This window comes from Rhinoderma darwinii (genome assembly GCF_050947455.1).
Source record: "Rhinoderma darwinii isolate aRhiDar2 chromosome 1 unlocalized genomic scaffold, aRhiDar2.hap1 SUPER_1_unloc_22, whole genome shotgun sequence".
Taxonomy (NCBI): domain Eukaryota; kingdom Metazoa; phylum Chordata; class Amphibia; order Anura; family Rhinodermatidae; genus Rhinoderma; species Rhinoderma darwinii.
In genome coordinates, this window is record NW_027461659.1 from 266,131 (window position 1) to 292,453 (window position 26,323).

The following is a 26,323-nucleotide window of genomic DNA, read 5'->3' on the forward strand; positions in this document are numbered from 1 at the left end:
CCAGGAAATTAAAACTTTCCCGAAATACATGAATTCCTTTAGTTTCACTTTGAGCCTTTCCTGTCTCATAAACCTATTAAAACTGTAAAATAACTAAAATGAATCATGCTGCAGTTTCTCAGGAAAAGAACAATTTCTGTCCTCCTTCTCAGAAAACTTATATCAGACCTGACGCGTTCTCTAAAATACTTCTTATACTCATTGAGATACATACGTTCTCCTTCACTAATCAAAAGCTTTTTCCAATATTTGAGACATTGCCCCCTGAATTACAGTTCCCAGAAGATTTCCGAGAAACAAAGCAAAACCTAAGCTGTGATGGCCGAGAGGTTAAGGCGTTGGACTCGAAATCCAATGGGGTTTCCCTGCACAGGTTCAAATCCTGTTCACAGCGCAGAATTTTACACAGGAAATTAAAACTTTCCAGAAATACATGAATTCCTTTAGTTTCACTTTGAGCCTTTCCTGTCTCATAAACCCATTAAAACTGTAAAATAACTAAAATGAGTCATGCTGCGGTTTCTCAGGAAAATAACAATTTCTTTCCTCCTTCTCAGAAAACTTGTATTAGACCTGACTCGTTCTCTAAAATACTTCTTATACTCATTGACATTCAGAAGTTCTCCTTCACTATTCAAAAGCTTTTTCCAATATTTGAGACATTGCCCCTGAATTACAGTTCCCAGAAGATTTCCAAGAAACAAAGCAAAACCTAAGCTGTGATGGCTGAGAGGTTAATGCGTTGGACTCGAAATCCAACAGGATTTCTCTGCACAGGTTCAAAACCTGTTCACAGTGAAGCATTTTACACAGGAAGTAAAAATTTTCCCGAAATACATGAATTCCTTTAGTTTCACTTTGAGCCTTTCCTGTCTCATAAACCTATTAAAACTGTAAAATAACTAAAATGAATCATGCTGCGGTTTCTCAGGAAAAGAACAATTTCTTTCCTCCTTCTCAGAAAACTTGTATCAGAACTGACTCGTTCTCTAAAATACTTCTTATACTCATTGACATTCATAGGTTCTCCTTCACTAATCAAAAGCTTTTTACGATTTTTGAGACATTGCCCCTGAATTACAGTTCCCAGAAGATTTCCGAGAAACAAAGCAAAACCTAAGCTGTGATGGCCGAGAGGTTAAGGCATTGCACTCGAAATCCAATGGGGTCTCCCTGCACAGGTTGAAATCCTGTTCACAGCAAAGCATTTTACACAGGAAATTAAAACTTTCCAAAAATACATGAATTCCTTTAATTTCACTTTGAGCCTTTCCTGTCTCATAAACCTATTAAAACTGTAAAATAACTAAAATGAATCATGCTGCAGTTTCTCAGGAAAAGAACAATTTCTGTCCTCCTTCTCAGAAAACTTATATCAGACCTGACTCTTTCTCTAAAATACTTCCTATACTCATTGACATTCATAAGTTCTCCTTCACTAATCAAAAGCTTTTTCCAATATTTGAGACATTGCCCCTGAATTACAGTTCCCAGAAGATTTCCGAGAAACAAAGCAAAACCTAAGCTGTGATGGCCGAGGGGTTAAGGCATTGCACTCGAAATCCAATGGGGTCTCCCTGCACAGGTTGAAATCCTGTTCACAGCGAAGCATTTTACACAGGAAATTAAAACTTTCCCGAAATACATGAATTCCTTTAGTTTCACTTTGAGCCTTTCCTGTCTCATAAACCCATTAAAACTGTAAAATAACTCAAATGAATCATGCTGCGGTTTCTCAGGAAAAGAACAACTTCTTTCCTCCTTCTCAGAAAACTTATATCAGACCTGACTCGTTCTCCAAAATACTTCTTATAGGTTCTCCTTCACTAATAAAAAGCTTTTTCCGATATTTGAGACATTGCCCCTGAATTACAGTTCCCAGAAGATTTCCGAGAAACAAAGCAAAACCTAAGCTGTGATGGCAGAGAGGTTAAGGCATTGCACTCGAAATCCAATGTGGTCTCCCTGCACAGGTTCAAATCCTGTTCACTGCGAAGCATTTTACACAGGAAATTAAAACTTTCCCTAAATACATGAATTCCTTTAGTTTCACTTTGAGCCTTTCCTGTCACATAAACCCATTAAAACTGTAAAATAACTAAAATGAATCATGCTGCAGTTTCTGAGGAAAAGAACTATTTCTTTCCTCCTTCTCAGAAAACTTATATCAGACCTGACTCGTTCTCTAAAATACTTCTTATACTCATTGACATACATAAGTTCTCCTTCACTAATCAAAAGCTTTTTCCAATATTTGAAACATTGCCCCTGAATTACAGTTCCCAGAAGATTTCCGAGAAACAGAGCAAAACCTAAGCTGTCATGGCCGAGAGGTTAAGGCGTTGGACTCGAGATCCAATGGGGTTTCCCTGCACAGGTTCAAATCCTGTTCACAGCGAAGCATCTTACAAAGGAAATTAAAACTTTCCCGAAATACATGAATTCCTTTAGTTTCACTTTGAGCCTTTCCTGTCGGATAAACCCATTAAAACTGTAAAATAACTAAAATGAATCATGCTGCGGTTTCTCAGGAAAAGAACTATTTCTTTCCTCCTTCTCAGAAAACTTATATCAGACCTGACTCGTTCTCTAAAATACTTCTTATACTCATTGACATACATAAGTTCTCCTTCACTAATCAAAAGCTTTTTCCAATATTTGAGACATTGCCCCCTGAATTACAGTTCCCAGAAGATTTCCGAGAAACAAAGCAAAACCTAAGCTGTGATGGCCGAGGGGTTAAGGCATTGCACTCGAAATCCAATGGGGTCTCCCTGCACAGGTTGAAATCCTGTTCACAGCGAAGCATTTTACACAGGAAATTAAAACTTTCCCGAAATACATGAATTCCTTTAGTTTCACTTTGAGCCTTTCCTGTCTCATAAACCCATTAAAACGGTAAAATAACTAAAATGAATTATGCTGCAGTTTCTCAGGAAAAGAACTATTTCTTTCCTCTTTCTCAGAAAACTTATATCAGACCTGACTCGTTCTCTAAAATACTTCTTATACTCATTGACATACATAAGTTCTCCTTCACTAATCAAAAGCTTTTTACGATTTTTGAGACATTGCCCCTGAATTACAGTTCCCAGAAGATTTCCGAGAAACAAAGCAAAACCTAAGCTGTGATGGCCGAGAGGTTAAGGCATTGCACTCGAAATCCAATGGGGTCTCCCTGCACAGGTTGAAATCCTGTTCACAGCAAAGCATTTTACACAGGAAATTAAAACTTTCCCGAAATACATGAATTCCTTTAGTTTCACTTTGAGCCTTTCCTGTCTCATAAACCTATTAAAACTGTAAAATAACTAAAATGAATCATGCTGCAGTTTCTCAGGAAAAGAACAATTTCTGTCCTCCTTCTCAGAAAACTTATATCAGACCTGACTCGTTCTTTAAAATACTTCTTATACTCATTGACATTCATAAGTTCTCCTTCACTAATCAAAAGCTTTTTCCAATATTTGAAACATTGCCCCTGAATTACAGTTCCCAGAAGATTTCCGAGAAACAAAACAAAACCTAAGCTGTGATGGCCGAGAGGTTAAGGCGTTGGACTCGAAATCCAATGGGGTTTCCCTGCACAAGTTCAAATCTTGTTCACAGCGAAGCATTTTACACAGGAAATTAAAACTTTCCCGAAATACATGAATTCCTTTAGTTTCACTTTGAGCCTTTCCTGTCTCATAAATCCATTAAAACTGTAAAATAACTAAAATGAATCATGCTGCGGTTTCTCAGGAAAAGAACTATTTCTTTCCTCCTTCTCAGAAAACTTATATCAGACCTGACTCGTTCTCTAAAATACTTCTTATACTCATTGACATACATAAGTTCTCCTTCACTAATCAAAAGCTTTTTCCAATATTTGAGACATTGCCCCCTGAATTACAGTTCCCAGAAGATTTCCGAGAAACAAAGCAAAACCTAAGCTGTGATGGCCGAGGGGTTAAGGCATTGCACTCGAAATCCAATGGGGTCTCCCTGCACAGGTTGAAATCCTGTTCACAGCGAAGCATTTTACACAGGAAATTAAAACTTTCCCGAAATACATGAATTCCTTTAGTTTCACTTTGAGCCTTTCCTGTCTCATAAACCCATTAAAACGGTAAAATAACTAAAATGAATTATGCTGCAGTTTCTCAGGAAAAGAACTATTTCTTTCCTCTTTCTCAGAAAACTTATATCAGACCTGACTCGTTCTCTAAAATACTTCTTATACTCATTGACATACATAAGTTCTCCTTCACTAATCAAAAGCTTTTTACGATTTTTGAGACATTGCCCCTGAATTACAGTTCCCAGAAGATTTCCGAGAAACAAAGCAAAACCTAAGCTGTGATGGCCGAGAGGTTAAGGCATTGCACTCGAAATCCAATGGGGTCTCCCTGCACAGGTTGAAATCCTGTTCACAGCAAAGCATTTTACACAGGAAATTAAAACTTTCCCGAAATACATGAATTCCTTTAGTTTCACTTTGAGACTTTCCTGTCTCATAAACCTATTAAAACTGTAAAATAACTAAAATGAATCATGCTGCAGTTTCTCAGGAAAAGAACAATTTCTGTCCTCCTTCTCAGAAAACTTATATCAGACCTGACTCGTTCTCTAAAATACTTCTTATACTCATTGACATTCATAGGTTCTCCTTCACTAATCAAAAGCTTTTTCCGATATTTGAGGCATTGCCCCCTGAATTACAGTTCCTAGAAGATTTCAGAGAAGCAAAGCAAAACCTAAGCTGTGATGGCCGAGAGTTTAAGGCGTTGCACTCGAAATCCAATGGGGTCTCCCTGCACAGGTTCAAATCCTGTTCACAGCGGAGCATTTTACACAGGAAATTAAAATTTTCCCGAAATACATGAATTCCTTTAGTTTCACTTTGAGCCTTTCCTGTCTCATAAACCTATATAAACGGTAAAATAACTAAAATGAATCATGCTGAGGTTTCTCAGGAAAAGAACAATTTGTTTCCTCCTTCACAGAATACTTATATCAGACCTGACTCGTTCTCTAAAATACTTCTTATACTCATTGACATTCATAGGGTCTCCTTCACTAATCAAAAGCTTTTTCCAATATTTGAGACATTGCTCCCTGAATTACAGTTCCCAGAAGATTTCCGAGAAACAAAACAAAACTTAAGCTGTGATGGCGAGAGGTTAATGCATCGGACTCGAAATCCAATGGGGTCTCCCTGCACAGGTTCAAATACTGTTCAACGCGAAGCATTCTATACAGGAAATTAAAACATTCCCTTAATATATTAATTCCTTTAGTTTCACTTTGAGCCTTTCCTTTCTCATAAACCCATTAAAACTGTAAAATAACTAAAATGAATCATGCTGCAGTTTCTCAGGAAAAGAACAATTTCTGTCCTCCCTCTCAGAAAACTTATATCAGACGTGTCTCTTTCTCTAAAATACTTCTTATACTCATCGACTTTCATAGGGTCTCCTTGACTAATCGAAAGCTTTTTCCAATATTTGAGGCATTGCCCCCTGAATTACAGTTCCCAGAAGATTTCAGAGAAACAAAGCAAAACCTAAGCTGTGATGGCCGAGAGTTTAAGGCGTTGCACTCGAAATCCAATGGGGTCTCCCTGCACAGGTTCAAATGCTATTCACAGCGGAGCATTTTACACCGGAAATTAAAATTTTCCCGAAATACATGAATTCCTTTAGTTTCACTTTGAGCCTTTCCTGTCTCATAAACCTATTAAAACGGTAAAATAACTAAAATGAATCATGCTGAGGTTTCTCAGGAAAAGAACAATTTCTTTCCTCCTTCTCAGAAAACTTATATCAGACCTGACTCGTTCTCTAAAATACTTCTTATACTCATTGACATTCATAGGTTCTCCTTCACTAATCAAAAGCTTTTTCCGATATTTGAGACATTGCCCCTGAATTACAGTTCCCAGAAGATTTCCGAGAAACAAAACAAAACGTAAGCTGTGATGGCTGAGAGATTAAGGCGTTGGACTTGAAATCCAATGGGGTCTGCCTGCACAGGCTCAAATCCTGTTCACAGCGATGCATTTTATACAGGAAATTAAAACTTTCCCGAAATACAAGAATTCCTTTAGTTTCACTTTGAGCCTTTCCTGTCTCATAAACCCATTAAAACTGTAAAATAACTAAAATGAATCATGCTGCAGTTTCTCAGGAAAATAAAAATTTCTGTAATCTTTCTCAGACAAATTATATCAGACCTGACACGTTCTCTAAAATACTTCTTATACTCATTGACATTCATAGAGTCTCCTTCACTAATTAAAAGCTTTTTCGAATATTTGAGACATTGCCCCTGAATTACAGTTCCCAGAAGATTTCCGAGAAACAAAATAAAGCCTAAGCTGTGATGGCCGAGAGGTTAAGGCATTGGACTTGAAATCCAACGGGGTCTCCCTGCACAGGCTAAAAATCCTGTTCACAGCGAAGCATTTTATACAGGAAATTAAAACTTTCCCGAAATACATGAATTCCTTTAGTTTCACTTTGAGCCTTTCCTGTCTCATAAACCTATTAAAACGGTAAAGTAACTAAAATGAATCATGCTGAGGTTTCTCAGGAAAAGAACAATTTGTTTCCTCCTTCACAGAAAACTTATATCAGACCTTACTCGTTCTCTAAAATACTTCTTATACTCATTGACATTCATAGGGTCTCCTTCACTAATCAAAAGCTTTTTCCAATATTTGAGACATTGCCCCTGAATTACAGTTCCCAGAAGATTTCCGAGAAACAAAACAAAACTTAAGCTGTGATGGCCGAGAGGTTAAGGTGTTGGACTCGAAATCCAATGGGGTCTCCCTGCACAGGTTCAAATCCTGTTCACAGCGAATCATTTTATACACGAAATTAAAACATTCCCTTAATATATTAATTCTTTTAGTTTCACTTTGAGCCTTTCCTTTCTCATAAACCCATTAAAACTGTAAAATAACTAAAATGAATCATGCTGCGGTTTCTCAGGAAAAGAACAATTTCTTTCCTCCTTCTCAGAAAACTTGTATCAGACCTGACTCGTTCTCTAAAATACTTCTTATACTCATTGACATTCATAGAGTCTCCTTCACTAATTAAAGCTTTTTCGAATTTTTGAGACATTGCCCCTGAATTACAGTTCCCAGAAGGTTTCCGAGAAACAAAATAAAGCCTAAGCTGTGATGGCCGAGAGGTTAAGGCATTGGACTCGAAATCCAATGGGGTCTCCCTGCACAGGCTAAAAATCCTGTTCACAGCAAAGCATTTTATACAGGAAATTAAACATTAATTCCTTAAGTTTTACTTTGAGCCTTTCCTTTCTCATAAACCCATTAAAACTGTAAAATAACTAAAATGAATCATGCTGCGGCTTCTCAGGAAAAGAACAATTTTTTCCTCCTTTTCAGAAAACTTATATCAGACCTGACTTGTTCTCTAAAATACTTCTTATACTCATTGACATTCATAAGTTCTCCTTCACTAATCAAAAGCTTTTTCCAATATTTGAGACATTGCCCCTGAATTACAGTTCCCAGAAGATTTCCGAGAAACAAAGCAAAACTTAAGCTGTGATGGCCGAGAGGTTAAGGCGTTGGACTCGAAATCCAATGGGGTCTCCCTGCACAGGTTTAAACCCTGTTCACAGCGAAGCATTTTACACAGGAAATGGAGTCCCTTTTTGGGCGTTTTCATTGTTTTGTCCCCTCAGGGGCTTTGCAAATGTGACATGGCCGCCTCAAACCATTCCTGCTAAATGTGATCTCAAAAAGCCAAATAGTGCTGTTTCCCTTCTAAGCCCTGCCCTGTGTCCAAACAGCCGTTTATTACCACATGTGGGGTATTGTTTTACTCGGGAGAAATTGCTTTACAAATTTTGTGGTGCTTTTTCTCCTTCAGTCCTTCTGGAAATGAGAAAAAATTAGCTAAACCTAGATTTTTTTTGAAAAAATGTAGATTATTATTTTCAGGGCCTACTTCCAATATTTTCTGCAAAAAAACTGTGGAGTCAAATCGCTCACTATACCCCTAGATAATTTCCTCAATGGGTGTAGTCTCCAAAATGGGGTCACTTGTGGGGGGTTTCCACTGTTTTGTCCCCTCAGGGGCTTCGTAAATGTGACATGGCCTCCGCAAACCATTCCTGCTAAATGTGGACTCCAGAAGCCAAATGGCGCTCTTTCCCTTCTAAGCCCTGCCGTGTGTCCAAACAGCCGTTTATTACCACATGTGGGGTATTGTTTTACTCGGCAGAAATTGCTTTACAAATTTTACGATGTTTTTTCTCCTTCAGTCCTTGTGGAAATGAGAATAAATTAGCTAAACCTACATTTTCTTTGAAAAAATTTAGATTATCATTTTCACAGCCTACTTTCAATAATTTATGCAAAAAACCTGTGGGGTCAAAACGCTCACTATACCCCTATATAATTTCCTCAATGGGTGTAGTTTCCGAAATGGGGTCACTTGTGGGGGGTTTCCACTGTTTTGTCCCCTCAGGGGCTTTGTAGATGTGACATGGCCTCTCAAACCATTCCTGCTAAATTTGAGCTCCAAAAGCCAAACGGCGCTCTTTCCCTTCTAAGCCCTGCCGTGTGTCCAAATATCCATTTATTACCACATATGGGGTAGTGTTTTACTCGGGAGAAATTGCTTTACAAATTTTGTGATGCTTTTTCTCCATTAGTCCTTGTGGAAATGAGAAAAAAAATCGCTAAACCTACATTTTCTTTGAAGAAATGTTGATTTTAATTTTCACGGCCTACTTCCAATAATTTCTGTAAAAAACCTGTGCGGTCAAAATGCTCACTACACCCCTAGATAATTTCCCGGTGTCTAGTGTCTAGTGTCTAGTTTCCCAGATGGGGTCACTTTTGGGGGATTTTCACTGTTTTGGCACCGCAAGAGCCCTTCAAACCGGACATGGTGCCTAAAATATATTCTAACAAAAATAAGGCCCCAAAATCCACTAGGTGCTCCTTTGCTTCTGAGGCCGGTGCTTCAGTCCAGTAGCACGCTACGGCCACATGTGGGATATTTCCTAAAACTGAAGAAACTGGGCAACAAATATTGAGTTGCATTTCTCTGGTAAAACCTTCTGTCTTATAAAAAAAATTGTATTAAAAATTTATTTCTGTAAAAAAATATGAAATTTGTAAATTTCACCTCTACTTTGCTTTAATTCCTGTGAAATGTGTAAAGGGTTAAGACATTTTCTAAATGCTGTTTTGAATACTTTGAGGGGTGAAGTTTTTAAAATGGGGTGACTTTTTGGGGGTTTCTAATATATAAGGCCCTCAAAACCACTTCACAACTGAACTGGCCCCTGTAAAAATAGCCTTTTGAAATTTTCTTGAAAATGTGAGAAATTGCTGCTAAAGTTCTAAGCCTTGTGAGGCCATAGAAAAATTAAAGGATGTTCAAAAAACGATGCCAATCTAAAGTAGACATATGGGGGATGTTAATTAGCAACAATTTTGTGTGGTATAACTGCCTGTCTTACAAGCAGATACATTTAAATTGAGAAAAATGCTAATTTTTGCAATTTTTCACTATATTTTCGTGTTTTTCACAATTAAATACTGAATGTATCGACCAAATTTTACCACTATCTTAAAGTCCAATGTGTCACGAGAAAACAATCTCAGAATCGACCGGATATGTGAAAGCATTTCAACGTTATTACCACATAAAGTGAAACATGTCAGATTTGAAAAATGAGGCTGTGTCAGGAAGGTCAAAAGTGGCTAAAGAGGGAAGGGGTTAAAACTGTAAAATAACTAAAATGAATCATGCTGCGGTTTCTCAGGAAAAGAACAACTTCTTTCCTCCTTCTCAGAAAACTTATATCAGACCTGACTCGTTCTCTAAAATACTTCTTATAGGTTCTCCTTCACTAATCAATAGCTTTTTACGATATTTGAGACATTGCCCCTGAATTACAGTTACCAGAAGATTTCCGAGAAACAAAGCAAAACCTTAGATGTGATGGCCAAGAGGTTAAGGCATTGCACTCGAAATCCAATGGGGTCTACCTGCACAGGTTCAAATCTTCTTCACAGCGAAGCATTTTACACAGGAAATTCAAACTTTTCGAAATACATGAATTCCTTTAGTTTCACTTTGAGCCTTTCCTGTCTCATAAACCCATTAAAACTGTAAAATAACTAAAATGAATCATGCTGCGGTTTCTCAGGAAAAGAACAATTTCTTTCCTCCTTCTCAGAAAACTTATATCAGACCTGACTCGTTCTCTAAAATACTTCTTATACTCATTGACCTTCATAGATTCTCCTTCACTTATCAAAAGATTTTTTCCGATATTTGAGACATTGCCCCTGAATTACAGTTCCCAGAAGATTTCCGAGAAACAAAGCAAAATCTTAGCTGTGATGGCCAAGAGGTTAAGGCATTGCACTCAAAATCCAATGTGGTCTCCCTGCAGAGGTTCAAATCTTCTTCACAGCGAAGCATCTTACAAAGGAAATTAAAACTTTCCCGAAATACATGAATTCCTTTAGTTTCACTTTGAGCCTTTCCTGTCGTATAAACCCATTAAAACTGTAAAATAACTAAAATGAATCATGCTGCGGTTTCTCAGGAAAATAACTATTTCTTTCCTCCTTCTCAGAAAACTTATATCAGACCTGACTCGTTCTCTAAAATACTTCTTATACTAATTGACATACATAAGTTCTCCTTCACTAATCAAAAGCTTTTTCCAATATTTGAGACATTGCCCCCTGAATTACAGTTCCCAGAAGATTTCCGAGAAACAAAGCAAAACCTAAGCTGTGATGGCCGAGGGGTTAAGGCATTGCACTCGAAATCCAATGGGGTCTCCCTGCACAGGTTGAAATCCTGTTCACAGCGAAGCATTTTACACAGGAAATTAAAACTTTCCCGAAATACATGAATTCCTTTAGTTTCACTTTGAGCCTTTCCTGTCTCATAAACCCATTAAAACGGTAAAATAACTAAAATGAATTATGCTGCAGTTTCTCAGGAAAAGAACTATTTCTTTCCTCTTTCTCAGAAAACTTATATCAGACCTGACTCGTTCTCTAAAATACTTCTTATACTCATTGACATACATAAGTTCTCCTTCACTAATCAAAAGCTTTTTACGATTTTTGAGACATTGCCCCTGAATTACAGTTCCCAGAAGATTTCCGAGAAACAAAGCAAAACCTAAGCTGTGATGGCCGAGAGGTTAAGGCATTGCACTCGAAATCCAATGGGGTCTCCCTGCACAGGTTGAAATCCTGTTCACAGCAAAGCATTTTACACAGGAAATTAAAACTTTCCCGAAATACATGAATTCCGTTAGTTTCACTTTGAGCCTTTCCTGTCTCATAAACCTATTAAAACTGTAAAATAACTAAAATGAATCATGCTGCGGTTTCTCAGGAAAATAACAATTTCTTTCCTCCTTCTCAGAAAACTTGTATTAGACCTGACTCGTTCTCTAAAATACTTCTTATACTCATTGACATTCATAAGTTCTCCTTCACTATTCAAAAGCTTTTTCCAATATTTGAGACATTGACCCTGAATTACAGTTCCCAGAAGATTTCCAAGAAACAAAGCAAAACCTTAGCTGTGATGGCCGAGAGGTTAAGGCATTGCACTCGAAATCCAATGGCGTCTCCTTGCACAGGTTCAAATCTTGTTCACAGCTAAGCATTTTACACAGGAAATTAAAACTTTCCCGAAATACATGAATTCCTTTAGTTTCACTTTGAGCCTTTCCTGTCTCATAAACCCATTAAAACTGTAAAATAACTAAAATGAATCATGCTGTGGTTTCTCAGGAAAAGAACAACTTCTTTCCTCCTTCTCAGAAAACTTATATCAGACCTGACTCGTTCTCTAAAATACTTCTTATAGGTTCTCCTTCACTAATCAAAAGCTTTTTCCGATATTTGAGACATTGCCCCTGAATTACAGTTCCCAGAAGATTTCCGAGAAACAAAGCAAAACCTTAGCTGTGATGACTTGATAATCCAACAGGATTTCACTGCACAGGTTCAAAACCTGTTCACAGCGAAGCATTTTACACAGGAAATTAAAACTTTCCCGAAATACATGAATTCCTTTAGTTTCACTTTGAGCCTTTCCTGTCTCATAAACCTATTAAAACTGTAAAATAACTAAAATGAATCATGCTGCGGTTTCTCAGGAAAATAACAATTTCTGTCCTCCTTCTCAGAAAACTTATATCAGACCTGACTCGTTCTCTAAAATACTTCTTATACTCATTGACCTTCATAGGTTCTCCTTCACTAATCAAAAGCTTTTTCCGATATTTGAGACATTGCCACTCAATTACAGTTCCCAGAAGATTTCCGAGAAACAAAGCAAAATCTTAGCTGTGATGGCCGAGAGGTTAAGGCATTGCACTCGAAATCGAATGGTGTCTCCCTGCACAGGTTCAAATCTTGTTCACAGCTAAACATTTTACACAGGAAATTAAAACTTTCCCGAAATACATGAATTCCTTTTTATTTCACTTTGAGCCTTTCCTGTTTCATAAACCTATTAAAACTGTAAAATAACTAAAATGAATCATGCTGCGGTTTCTCAGGAAAAGAACAACTTCTTTCCTCCTTCTCAGAAAACTTATATCAGACCTGACTCGTTCTCTAAAATACTTCTTATAGGTTCTCCTTCACTAATCAAAAGCTTTTTACGATTTTTGAGACATTGCCCCTGATTTACAGTTCCCAGAAGATTTCCGAGAAACAAAGCAAAACCTAAGCTGTGATGGCAGAGAGGTTAAGGCATTGCACTCGAAATCCGATGTGGTCTCCCTGCACAGGTTCAAATCCTGTTCACTGCGAAGCATTTTACACAGGAAATTAAAACTTTCCCGAAATACATGAATTCCTTTAGTTTCACTTTGAGCCTTTCCTGTCACATAAACCCATTAAAACTGTAAAATAACTAAAATGAATCATGCTGCAGTTTCTGAGGAAAATAACTATTTCTTTCCTCCTTCTCAGAAAACTTATATCAGACCTGACTCGTTCTCTAAAATACTTCTTATACTCATTGACATACATAAGTTCTCATTCACTAATCAAAAGCTTTTTCCAATATTTGAAACATTGCCCCTGAATTACAGTTCCCAGAAGATTTCCGAGAAACAGAGCAAAACCTAAGCTGTGATGGCCGAGAGGTTAAGTCGTTGGACTCGAAATCCAATGGGGTTTCCCTGCACAGGTTCAAATCCTGTTCACAGCGAAGCATCTTACAAAGGAAATTAAAACTTTCCCGAAATACATGAATTCCTTTAGTTTCACTTTGAGCCTTTCCTGTCGCATAAACCCATTAAAACTGTAAAATAACTAAAATGAATCATGCTGCGGTTTCTCAGGAAAAGAACTATTTCTTTCCTCCTTCTCAGAAAACTTATATCAGACCTGACTCGTTCTCTAAAATACTTCTTATAGGTTCTCCTTCACTAATCAAAAGCTTTTTACGATTTTTGAGACATTGCACCTGAATTACAGTTCCCAGAAGATTTCCGAGAAACAAAGCAAAACCTAAGCTGTGATGGCCGAGGGGTTAAGGCATTGCACTCGAAATCCAATGCGGTCTCCCTGCACAGGTTGAAATCCTGTTCACAGCGAAGCATTTTACACAGGAAATTAAAACTTTCCCGAAATACATAAATTCCTTTAGTTTCACTTTGAGCCTTTCCTGTCTCATAAACCCATTAAAACTGTAAAATAACTCAAATGAATCATGCTGCAGTTTCTCAGGAAAAGAACAACTTCTTTCCTCCTTCTCAGAAAACTTATATCAGACCTGACTCGTTCTCTAAAATACTTCTTATAGGTTCTCCTTCACTAATCAAAAGCTTTTTACGATTTTTGAGACATTGCCCCTGATTTACAGTTCCCAGAAGATTTCCGAGAAACAAAGCAAAACCTAAGCTGTGATGGCAGAGAGGTTAAGGCATTGCACTCGAAATCCAATGTGGTCTCCTTGCACAGGTTCAAATCCTGTTCACAGCGAAGCATCTTACAAAGGAAATTAAAACTTTCCTGAAATACATGAATTCCTTTAGTTTCACTTTGAGCCTTTCCTGTCGCATAAACCCATTAAAACTGTAAAATAACTAAAATGAATCATGCTGCGGTTTCTCAGGAAAAGAACTATTTCTTTCCTCCTTCTCAGAAAACTTATATCAGACCTGACTCGTTCTCTAAAATACTTCTTATACTCATTGACATACATAAGTTCTCCTTCACTAATCAAAAGCTTTTTCCAATATTTGAGACATTGCCCCCTGAATTACAGTTCCCAGAAGATTTCCGAGAAACAAAGCAAAACCTAAGCTGTGATGGCCGAGGGGTTAAGGCATTGCACTCGAAATCCAATGGGGTCTCCCTGCACAGGTTGAAATCCTGTTCACAGCGAAGCATTTTACACAGGAAATTAAAACTTTCCTGAAATACATGAATTCCTTTAGTTTCACTTTGAGCCTTTCCTGTCTCATAAACCCATTAAAACGGTAAAATAACTAAAATGAATTATGCTGCAGTTTCTCAGGAAAAGAAATATTTCTTTCCTCTTTCTCAGAAAACTTATATCAGACCTGACTCGTTCTCTAAAATACTTCTTATACTCATTGACATACATAAGTTCTCCTTCACTAATCAAAAGCTTTTTACGATTTTTGAGACATTGCCCCTGAATTACAGTTCCCAGAAGATTTCCGAGAAACAAAGCAAAACCTAAGCTGTGATGGCCGAGAGGTTAAGGCATTGCACTCGAAAACCAATGGGGTCTCCCTGCACAGGTTGAAATCCTGTTCACAGCAAAGCATTTTACACAGGAAATTAAAACTTTCCCGAAATACATGAATTCCTTTAGTTTCACTTTGAGCCTTTCCTGTCTCATAAACCTATTAAAACTGTAAAATAACTAAAATGAATCATGCTGCAGTTTCTCAGGAAAAGAACAATTTCTGTCCTCCTTCTCAGAAAACTTATATCAGACCTGACTCGTTCTCTAAAATACTTCTTATACTCATTGACATACATACGTTCTCCTTCACTAATCAAAAGCTTTTTCCAATATTTGAGACATCGCCCCCTGAATTACAGTTCCCAGAAGATTTCCGAGAAACAAAGCAAAACCTAAGCTGTGATGGCCGAGAGGTTAAGGCGTTGGACTCGAAATCCAATGGGGTTTCCCTGCACAGGTTCAAATCCTGTTCACAGCGCAGCATTTTACACAGGAAATGAAAACTTTCCCGAAATACATGAATTCCTTTAGTTTCACTTTGAGCCTTTCCTGTCTCATAAACCCATTAAAACTGTAAAATAACTAAAATGAATCATGCTGCGGTTTCTCAGGAAAATAACAATTTCTTTCCTCCTTCTCAGAAAACTTGTATTAGACCTGACTCGTTCTCTAAAATACTTCTTATACTCATTGACATTCATAAGTTCTCCTTCACTATTCAAAAGCTTTTTCCAATATTTGAGACATTGCCCCTGAATTACAGTTCCCAGAAGATTTCCAAGAAACAAAGCAAAACCTAAGCTGTGATGACTGAGAGGTTAATGCGTTGGACTCGAAATCCAACAGGATTTCTCTGCACAGGTTCAAAACCTGTTCACAGTGAAGCATTTTACACAGGAAGTAAAAATTTTCCCGAAATACATGAATTCCTTTAGTTTCACTTTGAGCCTTTCCTGTCTCATAAACCCATTAAAACTGTAAAATAACTAAAATGAATCATGCTGCGGTTTCTCAGGAAAAGAACTATTTCTTTCCTCCTTCTCAGAAAACTTATATCAGACCTGACTCGTTCTCTAAAATACTTCTTATACTCATTGACATACATACGTTCTCCTTCACTAATCAAAAGCTTTTTCCAATATTTGAGACATTGCCCCCTGAATTACAGTTCCCAGAAGATTTCCGAGAAACAAAGCAAAACCTAAGCTGTGATGGCCGAGAGGTTAAGGCGTTGGACTCGAAATCCAATGGGGTTTCCCTGCACAGGTTCAAATCCTGTTCACAGCGCAGCATTTTACACAGGAAATTAAAACTTTCCAGAAATACATGAATTCCTTTAGTTTCACTTTGAGCCTTTCCTGTCTCATAAACACATTAAAACGGTAAAATAACTAAAATGAATCATGCTGCGGTTTCTCAGGAAAATAACAATTTCTTTCCTCCTTCTCAGAAAACTTGTATTAGACCTGACTCGTTCTCTAAAATACTTCTTATACTCATTGACATTCATAAGTTCTCCTTCACTATTCAAAAGCTTTTTCCAATATTTGAGACATTGACCCTGAATTACAGTTCCCAGAAGATTTCCAAGAAACAAAGCAAAACCTTAGCTGTGATGGCCGAGAGGTTAAGGCATTGCACTCGAAATCCAATGGCGTCTCCCTGCACAGGTTCAAATCTTGTTCACAGCTAAGCATTTTACACAGGAAATTAAAACTTTCCCGAAATACATGAATTCCTTTAGTTTCACTTTGAGCCTTTCCTGTCTCATAAACCCATTAAAACTGTAAAATAACTAAAATGAATCATGCTGTGGTTTCTCAGGAAAAGAACAACTTCTTTCCTCCTTCTCAGAAAACTTATATCAGACCTGACTCGTTCTCTAAAATACTTCTTATAGGTTCTCCTTCACTAATCAAAAGCTTTTTCCGATATTTGAGACATTGCCCCTGAATTACAGTTCCCAGAAGATTTCCGAGAAACAAAGCAAAACCTTAGCTGTGATGACTTGATAATCCAACAGGATTTCACTGCACAGGTTCAAAACCTGTTCACAGCGAAGCATTTTACACAGGAAATTAAAACTTTCCCGAAATACATGAATTCCTTTAGTTTCACTTTGAGCCTTTCCTGTCTCATAAACCTATTAAAACTGTAAAATAACTAAAATGAATCATGCTGCGGTTTCTCAGGAAAATAAAAATTTCTGTCCTCCTTCTCAGAAAACTTATATCAGACCTGACTCGTTCTCTAAAATACTTCTTATACTCATTGACCTTCATAGGTTCTCCTTCACTAATCAAAAGCTTTTTCCGATATTTGAGACATTGCCACTCAATTACAGTTCCCAGAAGATTTCCGAGAAACAAAGCAAAATCTTAGCTGTGATGGCCGAGAGGTTAAGGCATTGCACTCGAAATCGAATGGTGTGTCCCTGCACAGGTTCAAATCTTGTTCACAGCTAAACATTTTACACAGGAAATTAAAACTTTCCCGAAATACATGAATTCCTTTTTATTTCACTTTGAGCCTTTCCTGTTTCATAAACCTATTAAAACTGTAAAATAACTAAAATGAATCATGCTGCGGTTTCTCAGGAAAAGAACAACTTCTTTCCTCCTTCTCAGAAAACTTATATCAGACCTGACTCGTTCTCTAAAATACTTCTTATAGGTTCTCCTTCACTAATCAAAAGCTTTTTACGATTTTTGAGACATTGCCCCTGATTTACAGTTCCCAGAAGATTTCCGAGAAACAAAGCAAAACCCAAGCTGTGATGGCAGAGAGGTTAAGGCATTGCACTCGAAATCCGATGTGGTCTCCCTGCACAGGTTCAAATCCTGTACACTGCGAAGCATTTTACACAGGAAATTAAAACTTTCCCGAAATACATGAATTCCTTTAGTTTCACTTTGAGCCTTTCCTGTCACATAAACCCATTAAAACTGTAAAATAACTAAAATGAATCATGCTGCAGTTTCTGAGGAAAATAACTATTTCTTTCCTCCTTCTCAGAAAACTTATATCAGACCTGACTCGTTCTCTAAAATACTTCTTATACTCATTGACATACATAAGTTCTCATTCACTAATCAAAAGCTTTTTCCAATATTTGAAACATTGCCCCTGAATTACAGTTCCCAGAAGATTTCCGAGAAAAAGAGCAAAACCTAAGCTGTGATTGCCGAGAGGTTAAGTCGTTGGACTCGAAATCCAATGGGGTTTCCCTGCACAGGTTCAAATCCTGTTCACAGCGAAGCATCTTACAAAGGAAATTAAAACTTTCCCGAAATACATGAATTCCTTTAGTTTCACTTTGAGCCTTTCCTGTCGCATAAACCCATTAAAACTGTAAAATAACTAAAATGAATCATGCTGCGGTTTCTCAGGAAAAGAACTATTTCTTTCCTCCTTCTCAGAAAACTTATATCAGACCTGACTCGTTCTCTAAAATACTTCTTATAGGTTCTCCTTCACTAATCAAAACCTTTTTACGATTTTTGAGACATTGCACCTGAATTACAGTTCCCAGAAGATTTCCGAGAAACAAAGCAAAACCTAAGCTGTGATGGCCGAGGGGTTAAGGCATTGCACTCGAAATCCAATGCGGTCTCCCTGCACAGGTTGAAATCCTGTTCACAGCGAAGCATTTTACACAGGAAATTAAAACTTTCCCGAAATACATAAATTCCTTTAGTTTCACTTTGAGCCTTTCCTGTCTCATAAACCCATTAAAACTGTAAAATAACTCAAATGAATCATGCTGCAGTTTCTCAGGAAAAGAACAACTTCTTTCCTCCTTCTCAGAAAACTTATATCAGACCTGACTCGTTCTCTAAAATACTTCTTATAGGTTCTCCTTCACTAATCAAAAGCTTTTTACGATTTTTGAGACATTGCCCCTGATTTACAGTTCCCAGAAGATTTCCGAGAAACAAAGCAAAACCTAAGCTGTGATGGCAGAGAGGTTAAGGCATTGCACTCGAAATCCAATGTGGTCTCCTTGCACAGGTTCAAATCCTGTTCACTGCGAAGCATTTTACACAGGAAATTAAAACTTTCCCGAAATACATGAATTCCTTTAGTTTCACTTTGAGCCTTTCCTGTCACATAAACCCATTAAAACTGTAAAATAACTAAAATGAATCATGCTGCAGTTTCTGAGGAAAAGAACTATTTCTTTCCTCCTTCTCAGAAAACTTATATCAGACCTGACTCGTTCTCTAAAATACTTCTTATACTCATTGACATACATAAGTTCTCATTCACTAATCAAAAGCTTTTTCCAATATTTGAAACATTGCCCCTGAATTACAGTTCCCAGAAGATTTCCGAGAAACAGAGCAAAACCTAAGCTGTGATGGCCGAGAGGTTAAGTCGTTGGACTCGAAATCCAATGGGGTTTCCCTGCACAGGTTCAAATCCTGTTCACAGCGAAGCATCTTACAAAGGAAATTAAAACTTTCCCGAAATACATGAATTCCTTTAGTTTCACTTTGAGCCTTTCCTGTCGCATAAACCCATTAAAACTGTAAAATAACTAAAATGAATCATGCTGCGGTTTCTCAGGAAAAGAACTATTTATTTCCTCCTTCTCAGAAAACTTATATCAGACCTGACTCGTTCTCTAAAATACTTCTTATACTCATTGACATACATAAGTTCTCCTTCACTAATCAAAAGCTTTTTCCAATATTTGAGACATTACCCCCTGAATTACAGTTCCCAGAAGATTTCCGAGAAACAAAGCAAAACCTAAGCTGTGATGGCCGAGGGGTTAAGGCATTGCACTCGAAATCCAATGGGGTCTCCCTGCACAGGTTGAAATCCTGTTCACAGCGAAGCATTTTACACAGGAAATTAAAACTTTCCTGAAATACATGAATTCCTTTAGTTTCACTTTGAGCCTTTCCTGTCTCATAAACCCATTAAAACGGTAAAATAACTAAAATGAATTATGCTGCAGTTTCTCAGGAAAAGAAATATTTCTTTCCTCTTTCTCAGAAAACTTATATCAGACCTGACTCGTTCTCTAAAATACTTCTTATACTCATTGACATACATAAGTTCTCCTTCACTAATCAAAAGCTTTTTACGATTTTTGAGACATTGCCCCTGAATTACAGTTCCCAGAAGATTTCCGAGAAACAAAGCAAAACCTAAGCTGTGATGGCCGAGAGGTTAAGGCATTGCACTCGAAAACCAATGGGGTCTCCCTGCACAGGTTGAAATCCTGTTCACAGCAAAGCATTTTACACAGGAAATTAAAACTTTCCCGAAATACATGAATTCCTTTAGTTTCACTTTGAGCCTTTCCTGTCTCATAAACCTATTAAAACTGTAAAATAACTAAAATGAATCATGCTGCAGTTTCTCAGGAAAAGAACAATTTCTGTCCTCCTTCTCAGAAAACTTATATCAGACCTGACTCGTTCTCTAAAATACTTCTTATACTCATTGACATACATACGTTCTCCTTCACTAATCAAAAGCTTTTTCCAATATTTGAGACATTGCCCCCTGAATTACAGTTCCCAGAAGATTTCCGAGAAACAAAGCAAAACCTAAGCTGTGATGGCCGAGAGGTTAAGGCGTTGGACTCGAAATCCAATGGGGTTTCCCTGCACAGGTTCAAATCCTGTTCACAGCGCAGCATTTTACACAGGAAATGAAAACTTTCCCGAAATACATGAATTCCTTTAGTTTCACTTTGAGCCTTTCCTGTCTCATAAACCCATTAAAACTGTAAAATAACTAAAATGAATCATGCTGCGGTTTCTCAGGAAAATAACAATTTCTTTCCTCCTTCTCAGAAAACTTGTATTAGACCTGACTCGTTCTCTAAAATACTTCTTATACTCATTGACATTCATAAGTTCTCCTTCACTATTCAAAAGCTTTTTCCAATATTTGAGACATTGCCCCTGAATTACAGTTCCCAGAAGATTTCCAAGAAACAAAGCAAAACCTAAGCTGTGATGGCTGAGAGGTTAATGCGTTGGACTCGAAATCCAACAGGATTTCTCTGCACAGGTTCAAAACCTGTTCACAGTGAAGCATTTTACACAGGAAGTAAAAATTTTCCCGAAATACATGAATTCCTTTAGTTTCACTTTGAGCCTTTCCTGTCGCATAAACCCATTAAAACTGTAAAATAACTAAAATGAATCATGCTGCGGTTTCTCAGGAAAATAACAATTTCTTTCCTCCTTCTCAGAAAACTTATATCAGACCTGACTCGTTCTCTAAAATACTTCTTATACTCATTGACATACATAAGTTCTCCTTCACTAATCAAAAGCTTTTTACGATTTTTGAGACATTGCCCCTGAATTACAGTTCCCAGAAGATTTCCAAGAAACAAAGCAAAACCTAAGCTGTGATGGCTGAGAGGTTAATGCGTTGGACTCGAAATCCAACAGGATTTCTCTGCACAGGTTCAAAACCTGTTCACAGTGAAGCATTTTACACAGGAAGTAAAAATTTTCCCGAAATACATGAATTCCTTTAGTTTCACTTTGAGCCTTTCCTGTCGCATAAACCCATTAAAACTGTAAAATAACTAAAATGAATCATGCTGCGGTTTCTCAGGAAAAGAACTATTTCTTTCCTCCTTCTCAGAAAACTTATATCAGACCTGACTCGTTCTCTAAAATACTTCTTATACTCATTGACATACATAAGTTCTCCTTCACTAATCAAAAGCTTTTTCCAATATTTGAAACATTGCCGCTGAATTACAGATCCCAGAAGATTTCCGAGAAACAGAGCAAAACCTAAACTGTGATGGCCGAGAGGTTAAGGCGTTGGACTCGAAATCCAATGGGGTTTCCCTGCACAGGTTCAAATCCTGTTCACAGCGAAGCATCTTACAAAGGAAATTAAAACTTTCCCGAAATACATGAATTCCTTTAGTTTCACTTTGAGCCTTTCCTGTCGCATAAACCCATTAAAACTGTAAAATAACTAAAATGAATCATGCTGCGGTTTCTCAGGAAAAGAACTATTTCTTTCCTCCTTCTCAGAAAACTTATATCAGACCTGACTCGTTCTCTAAAATACTTCTTATACTCATTGACATACATACGTTCTCCTTCACTAATCAAAAGCTTTTTCCAATATTTGAGACATTGCCCCCTGAATTACAGTTCCCAGAAGATTTCCGAGAAACAAAGCAAAACCTAAGCTGTGATGGCCGAGAGGTTAAGGCGTTGGACTCGAAATCCAATGGGGTTTCCCTGCACAGGTTCAAATCCTGTTCACAGCGCAGCATTTTACACAGGAAATGAAAACTTTCCCGAAATACATGAATTCCTTTAGTTTCACTTTGAGCCTTTCCTGTCTCATAAACCCATTAAAACTGTAAAATAACTAAAATGAATCATGCTGCGGTTTCTCAGGAAAATAACAATTTCTTTCCTCCTTCTCAGAAAACTTGTATTAGACCTGACTCGTTCTCTAAAATACTTCTTATACTCATTGACATTCATAAGTTCTCCTTCACTATTCAAAAGCTTTTTCCAATATTTGAGACATTGCCCCTGAATTACAGTTCCCAGAAGATTTCCAAGAAACAAAGCAAAACCTAAGCTGTGATGGCTGAGAGGTTAATGCGTTGGACTCGAAATCCAACAGGATTTCTCTGCACAGGTTCAAAACCTGTTCACAGTGAAGCATTTTACACAGGAAGTAAAAATTTTCCCGAAATACATGAATTCCTTTAGTTTCACTTTGAGCCTTTCCTGTCGCATAAACCCATTAAAACTGTAAAATAACTAAAATGAATCATGCTGCGGTTTCTCAGGAAAATAACAATTTCTTTCCTCCTTCTCAGAAAACTTATATCAGACCTGACTCGTTCTCTAAAATACTTCTTATACTCATTGACATACATAAGTTCTCCTTCACTAATCAAAAGCTTTTTACGATTTTTGAGACATTGCCCCTGAATTACAGTTCCCAGAAGATTTCCAAGAAACAAAGCAAAACCTAAGCTGTGATGGCTGAGAGGTTAATGCGTTGGACTCGAAATCCAACAGGATTTCTCTGCACAGGTTCAAAACCTGTTCACAGTGAAGCATTTTACACAGGAAGTAAAAATTTTCCCGAAATACATGAATTCCTTTAGTTTCACTTTGAGCCTTTCCTGTCGCATAAACCCATTAAAACTGTAAAATAACTAAAATGAATCATGCTGCGGTTTCTCAGGAAAAGAACTATTTCTTTCCTCCTTCTCAGAAAACTTATATCAGACCTGACTCGTTCTCTAAAATACTTCTTATACTCATTGACATACATAAGTTCTCCTTCACTAATCAAAAGCTTTTTCCAATATTTGAAACATTGCCGCTGAATTACAGATCCCAGAAGATTTCCGAGAAACAGAGCAAAACCTAAACTGTGATGGCCGAGAGGTTAAGGCGTTGGACTCGAAATCCAATGGGGTTTCCCTGCACAGGTTCAAATCCTGTTCACAGCGAAGCATCTTACAAAGGAAATTAAAACTTTCCCGAAATACATGAATTCCTTTAGTTTCACTTTGAGCCTTTCCTGTCGCATAAACCCATTAAAACTGTAAAATAACTAAAATGAATCATGCTGCGGTTTCTCAGGAAAAGAACTATTTCTTTCCTCCTTCTCAGAAAACTTATATCAGACCTGACTCGTTCTCTAAAATACTTCTTATACTCATTGACATACATAAGTTCTCCTTCACTAATCAAAAGCTTTTTCCAATATTTGAGACATTGCCCCCTGAATTACAGTTCCCAGAAGATTTCCGAGAAACAAAGCAAAACCTAAGCTGTGATGGCCGAGGGGTTAAGGCATTGCACTCGAAATCCAATGGGGTCTCCCTGCACAGGTTGAAATCCTGTTCACAGCGAAGCATTTTACACAGGAAATTAAAACTTTCCTGAAATACATGAATTCCTTTAGTTTCACTTTGAGCCTTTCCTGTCTCATAAACCCATTAAAACGGTAAAATAACTAAAATGAATTATGCTGCAGTTTCTCAGGAAAAGAAATATTTCTTTCCTCTTTCTCAGAAAACTTATATCAGACCTGACTCGTTCTCTAAAATACTTCTTATACTCATTGACATACATAAGTTCTCCTTCACTAATCAAAAGCTTTTTACGATTTTTGAGACATTGCCCCTGAATTACAGTTCCCAGAAGATTTCCGAGAAACAAAGCAAAACCTAAGCTGTGATGGCCGAGAGGTTAAGGCATTGCACTCGAAAACCAATGGGGTCTCCCTGCACAGGTTGAAATCCTGTTCACAGCAAAGCATTTTACACAGTAAATTAAAACTTTTCCGAAATACATGAATTCCTTTAGTTTCACTTTGAGCCTTTCCTGTTTCATAAACCTATTAAAACTGTCAAATAACTAAAATGAATCATGCTGCAGTTTCTCAGGAAAAGAACAATTTCTGTCCTCCTTCTCAGAAAACTTATATCAGACCTGACTCGTTCTCTAAAATACTTCTTATACTCATTGACATACATACGTTCTCCTTCACTAATCAAAAGCTTTTTCCAATATTTGAGACATTGCCCCCTGAATTACAGTTCCCAGAAGATTTCCGAGAAACAAAGCAAAACCTAAGCTGTGATGGCCGAGAGGTTAAGGCGTTGGACTCGAAATCCAATGGGGTTTCCCTGCACAGGTTCAAATCCTGTTCACAGCGCAGCATTTTACACAGGAAATTAAAACTTTCCCGAAATACATGAATTCCTTTAGTTTCACTTTGAGCCTTTCCTGTCTCATAAACCTATTAAAACTGTAAAATAACTAAAATGAATCATGCTGCAGTTTCTCAGGAAAAGAACAATTTCTGTCCTCCTTCTCAGAAAACTTATATCAGACCTGACTCGTTCTCTAAAATACTTCTTATACTCATTGACATACATACGTTCTCCTTCACTAATCAAAAGCTTTTTCCAATATTTGAGACATTGCCCCCTGAATTACAGTTCCCAGAAGATTTCCGAGAAACAAAGCAAAACCTAAGCTGTGATGGCCGAGAGGTTAAGGCGTTGGACTCGAAATCCAATGGGGTTTCCCTGCACAGGTTCAAATCCTGTTCACAGCGAAGCATCTTACAAAGGAAATTAAAACTTTCCCGAAATACATGAATTCCTTTAGTTTCACTTTGAGCCTTTCCTGTCGCATAAACCCATTAAAACTGTAAAATAACTAAAATGAATCATGCTGCGGTTTCTCAGGAAAAGAACTATTTCTTTCCTCCTTCTCAGAAAACTTATATCAGACCTGACTCGTTCTCTAAAATACTTCTTATACTCATTGACATACATAAGTTCTCCTTCACTAATCAAAAGCTTTTTCCAATATTTGAAACATTGCCCCTGAATTACAGATCCCAGAAGATTTCCGAGAAACAGAGCAAAACCTAAACTGTGATGGCCGAGAGGTTAAGGCGTTGGACTCGAAATCCAATGGGGTTTCCCTGCACAGGTTCAAATCCTGTTCACAGCGAAGCATCTTACAAAGGAAATTAAAACTTTCCCGAAATACATGAATTCCTTTAGTTTCACTTTGAGCCTTTCCTGTCGCATAAACCCATTAAAACTGTAAAATAACTAAAATGAATCATGCTGCGGTTTCTCAGGAAAAGAACTATTTCTTTCCTCCTTCTCAGAAAACTTATATCAGACCTGACTCGTTCTCTAAAATACTTCTTATACTCATTGACATACATAAGTTCTCCTTCACTAATCAAAAGCTTTTTCCAATATTTGAGACATTGCCCCCTGAATTACAGTTCCCAGAAGATTTCCGAGAAACAAAGCAAAACCTAAGCTGTGATGGCCGAGGGGTTAAGGCATTGCACTCGAAATCCAATGGGGTCTCCCTGCACAGGTTGAAATCCTGTTCACAGCGAAGCATTTTACACAGGAAATTAAAACTTTCCTGAAATACATGAATTCCTTTAGTTTCACTTTGAGCCTTTCCTGTCTCATAAACCCATTAAAACGGTAAAATAACTAAAATGAATTATGCTGCAGTTTCTCAGGAAAAGAAATATTTCTTTCCTCTTTCTCAGAAAACTTATATCAGACCTGACTCGTTCTCTAAAATACTTCTTATACTCATTGACATACATAAGTTCTCCTTCACTAATCAAAAGCTTTTTACGATTTTTGAGACATTGCCCCTGAATTACAGTTCCCAGAAGATTTCCGAGAAACAAAGCAAAACCTAAGCTGTGATGGCCGAGAGGTTAAGGCATTGCACTCGAAAACCAATGGGGTCTCCCTGCACAGGTTGAAATCCTGTTCACAGCAAAGCATTTTACACAGTAAATTAAAACTTTTCCGAAATACATGAATTCCTTTAGTTTCACTTTGAGCCTTTCCTGTTTCATAAACCTATTAAAACTGTCAAATAACTAAAATGAATCATGCTGCAGTTTCTCAGGAAAAGAACAATTTCTGTCCTCCTTCTCAGAAAACTTATATCAGACCTGACTCGTTCTCTAAAATACTTCTTATACTCATTGACATACATACGTTCTCCTTCACTAATCAAAAGCTTTTTCCAATATTTGAG

At 37.4% G+C, this 26,323-nt stretch overlaps 34 non-coding genes across 34 annotated transcripts; all 34 read left to right on the top strand.

The window, feature by feature from the left end:
• The first annotated feature begins 312 nt into the window (after positions 1–312).
• TRNAS-CGA (transfer RNA serine (anticodon CGA)) lies at positions 313–394 on the top strand. Its single transcript has one exon. It is a non-coding gene; the product is annotated as a tRNA-Ser (tRNA).
• A 726-nt stretch (positions 395–1,120) lies between these two features.
• Positions 1,121–1,202, top strand: TRNAS-CGA (transfer RNA serine (anticodon CGA)). Its single transcript has one exon. It is a non-coding gene; the product is annotated as a tRNA-Ser (tRNA).
• Positions 1,203–1,524: 322 nt separating this feature from the next.
• TRNAS-CGA (transfer RNA serine (anticodon CGA)) lies at positions 1,525–1,606 on the top strand. Its single transcript has one exon. It is a non-coding gene; the product is annotated as a tRNA-Ser (tRNA).
• A 710-nt stretch (positions 1,607–2,316) lies between these two features.
• Positions 2,317–2,398, top strand: TRNAS-CGA (transfer RNA serine (anticodon CGA)). The gene has a single exon. It is a non-coding gene; the product is annotated as a tRNA-Ser (tRNA).
• A 323-nt stretch (positions 2,399–2,721) lies between these two features.
• TRNAS-CGA (transfer RNA serine (anticodon CGA)) lies at positions 2,722–2,803 on the top strand. The gene has a single exon. It is a non-coding gene; the product is annotated as a tRNA-Ser (tRNA).
• Positions 2,804–3,125: 322 nt separating this feature from the next.
• On the top strand, positions 3,126–3,207 carry TRNAS-CGA (transfer RNA serine (anticodon CGA)). The gene has a single exon. It is a non-coding gene; the product is annotated as a tRNA-Ser (tRNA).
• Positions 3,208–3,529: 322 nt separating this feature from the next.
• Positions 3,530–3,611, top strand: TRNAS-CGA (transfer RNA serine (anticodon CGA)). Its single transcript has one exon. It is a non-coding gene; the product is annotated as a tRNA-Ser (tRNA).
• A 323-nt stretch (positions 3,612–3,934) lies between these two features.
• On the top strand, positions 3,935–4,016 carry TRNAS-CGA (transfer RNA serine (anticodon CGA)). The gene has a single exon. It is a non-coding gene; the product is annotated as a tRNA-Ser (tRNA).
• A 322-nt stretch (positions 4,017–4,338) lies between these two features.
• On the top strand, positions 4,339–4,420 carry TRNAS-CGA (transfer RNA serine (anticodon CGA)). Its single transcript has one exon. It is a non-coding gene; the product is annotated as a tRNA-Ser (tRNA).
• Positions 4,421–4,743: 323 nt separating this feature from the next.
• TRNAS-CGA (transfer RNA serine (anticodon CGA)) lies at positions 4,744–4,825 on the top strand. The gene has a single exon. It is a non-coding gene; the product is annotated as a tRNA-Ser (tRNA).
• A 1,940-nt stretch (positions 4,826–6,765) lies between these two features.
• TRNAS-CGA (transfer RNA serine (anticodon CGA)) lies at positions 6,766–6,847 on the top strand. The gene has a single exon. It is a non-coding gene; the product is annotated as a tRNA-Ser (tRNA).
• Positions 6,848–7,168: 321 nt separating this feature from the next.
• TRNAS-CGA (transfer RNA serine (anticodon CGA)) lies at positions 7,169–7,251 on the top strand. Its single transcript has one exon. It is a non-coding gene; the product is annotated as a tRNA-Ser (tRNA).
• Positions 7,252–7,558: 307 nt separating this feature from the next.
• TRNAS-CGA (transfer RNA serine (anticodon CGA)) lies at positions 7,559–7,640 on the top strand. Its single transcript has one exon. It is a non-coding gene; the product is annotated as a tRNA-Ser (tRNA).
• Positions 7,641–10,780: 3,140 nt separating this feature from the next.
• TRNAS-CGA (transfer RNA serine (anticodon CGA)) lies at positions 10,781–10,862 on the top strand. Its single transcript has one exon. It is a non-coding gene; the product is annotated as a tRNA-Ser (tRNA).
• Positions 10,863–11,184: 322 nt separating this feature from the next.
• On the top strand, positions 11,185–11,266 carry TRNAS-CGA (transfer RNA serine (anticodon CGA)). Its single transcript has one exon. It is a non-coding gene; the product is annotated as a tRNA-Ser (tRNA).
• A 1,094-nt stretch (positions 11,267–12,360) lies between these two features.
• Positions 12,361–12,442, top strand: TRNAS-CGA (transfer RNA serine (anticodon CGA)). Its single transcript has one exon. It is a non-coding gene; the product is annotated as a tRNA-Ser (tRNA).
• Positions 12,443–13,153: 711 nt separating this feature from the next.
• TRNAS-CGA (transfer RNA serine (anticodon CGA)) lies at positions 13,154–13,235 on the top strand. Its single transcript has one exon. It is a non-coding gene; the product is annotated as a tRNA-Ser (tRNA).
• Positions 13,236–13,929: 694 nt separating this feature from the next.
• On the top strand, positions 13,930–14,011 carry TRNAS-CGA (transfer RNA serine (anticodon CGA)). The gene has a single exon. It is a non-coding gene; the product is annotated as a tRNA-Ser (tRNA).
• A 323-nt stretch (positions 14,012–14,334) lies between these two features.
• Positions 14,335–14,416, top strand: TRNAS-CGA (transfer RNA serine (anticodon CGA)). The gene has a single exon. It is a non-coding gene; the product is annotated as a tRNA-Ser (tRNA).
• A 727-nt stretch (positions 14,417–15,143) lies between these two features.
• On the top strand, positions 15,144–15,225 carry TRNAS-CGA (transfer RNA serine (anticodon CGA)). Its single transcript has one exon. It is a non-coding gene; the product is annotated as a tRNA-Ser (tRNA).
• Positions 15,226–15,952: 727 nt separating this feature from the next.
• On the top strand, positions 15,953–16,034 carry TRNAS-CGA (transfer RNA serine (anticodon CGA)). Its single transcript has one exon. It is a non-coding gene; the product is annotated as a tRNA-Ser (tRNA).
• A 322-nt stretch (positions 16,035–16,356) lies between these two features.
• TRNAS-CGA (transfer RNA serine (anticodon CGA)) lies at positions 16,357–16,438 on the top strand. Its single transcript has one exon. It is a non-coding gene; the product is annotated as a tRNA-Ser (tRNA).
• A 1,483-nt stretch (positions 16,439–17,921) lies between these two features.
• On the top strand, positions 17,922–18,003 carry TRNAS-CGA (transfer RNA serine (anticodon CGA)). The gene has a single exon. It is a non-coding gene; the product is annotated as a tRNA-Ser (tRNA).
• Positions 18,004–19,101: 1,098 nt separating this feature from the next.
• TRNAS-CGA (transfer RNA serine (anticodon CGA)) lies at positions 19,102–19,183 on the top strand. The gene has a single exon. It is a non-coding gene; the product is annotated as a tRNA-Ser (tRNA).
• Positions 19,184–19,506: 323 nt separating this feature from the next.
• Positions 19,507–19,588, top strand: TRNAS-CGA (transfer RNA serine (anticodon CGA)). The gene has a single exon. It is a non-coding gene; the product is annotated as a tRNA-Ser (tRNA).
• A 727-nt stretch (positions 19,589–20,315) lies between these two features.
• TRNAS-CGA (transfer RNA serine (anticodon CGA)) lies at positions 20,316–20,397 on the top strand. Its single transcript has one exon. It is a non-coding gene; the product is annotated as a tRNA-Ser (tRNA).
• A 1,130-nt stretch (positions 20,398–21,527) lies between these two features.
• TRNAS-CGA (transfer RNA serine (anticodon CGA)) lies at positions 21,528–21,609 on the top strand. Its single transcript has one exon. It is a non-coding gene; the product is annotated as a tRNA-Ser (tRNA).
• Positions 21,610–21,932: 323 nt separating this feature from the next.
• Positions 21,933–22,014, top strand: TRNAS-CGA (transfer RNA serine (anticodon CGA)). Its single transcript has one exon. It is a non-coding gene; the product is annotated as a tRNA-Ser (tRNA).
• Positions 22,015–23,144: 1,130 nt separating this feature from the next.
• On the top strand, positions 23,145–23,226 carry TRNAS-CGA (transfer RNA serine (anticodon CGA)). Its single transcript has one exon. It is a non-coding gene; the product is annotated as a tRNA-Ser (tRNA).
• A 323-nt stretch (positions 23,227–23,549) lies between these two features.
• Positions 23,550–23,631, top strand: TRNAS-CGA (transfer RNA serine (anticodon CGA)). Its single transcript has one exon. It is a non-coding gene; the product is annotated as a tRNA-Ser (tRNA).
• A 727-nt stretch (positions 23,632–24,358) lies between these two features.
• On the top strand, positions 24,359–24,440 carry TRNAS-CGA (transfer RNA serine (anticodon CGA)). Its single transcript has one exon. It is a non-coding gene; the product is annotated as a tRNA-Ser (tRNA).
• A 323-nt stretch (positions 24,441–24,763) lies between these two features.
• TRNAS-CGA (transfer RNA serine (anticodon CGA)) lies at positions 24,764–24,845 on the top strand. Its single transcript has one exon. It is a non-coding gene; the product is annotated as a tRNA-Ser (tRNA).
• Positions 24,846–25,167: 322 nt separating this feature from the next.
• Positions 25,168–25,249, top strand: TRNAS-CGA (transfer RNA serine (anticodon CGA)). The gene has a single exon. It is a non-coding gene; the product is annotated as a tRNA-Ser (tRNA).
• Positions 25,250–25,572: 323 nt separating this feature from the next.
• TRNAS-CGA (transfer RNA serine (anticodon CGA)) lies at positions 25,573–25,654 on the top strand. The gene has a single exon. It is a non-coding gene; the product is annotated as a tRNA-Ser (tRNA).
• Positions 25,655–26,323: the final 669 nt, after the last annotated feature.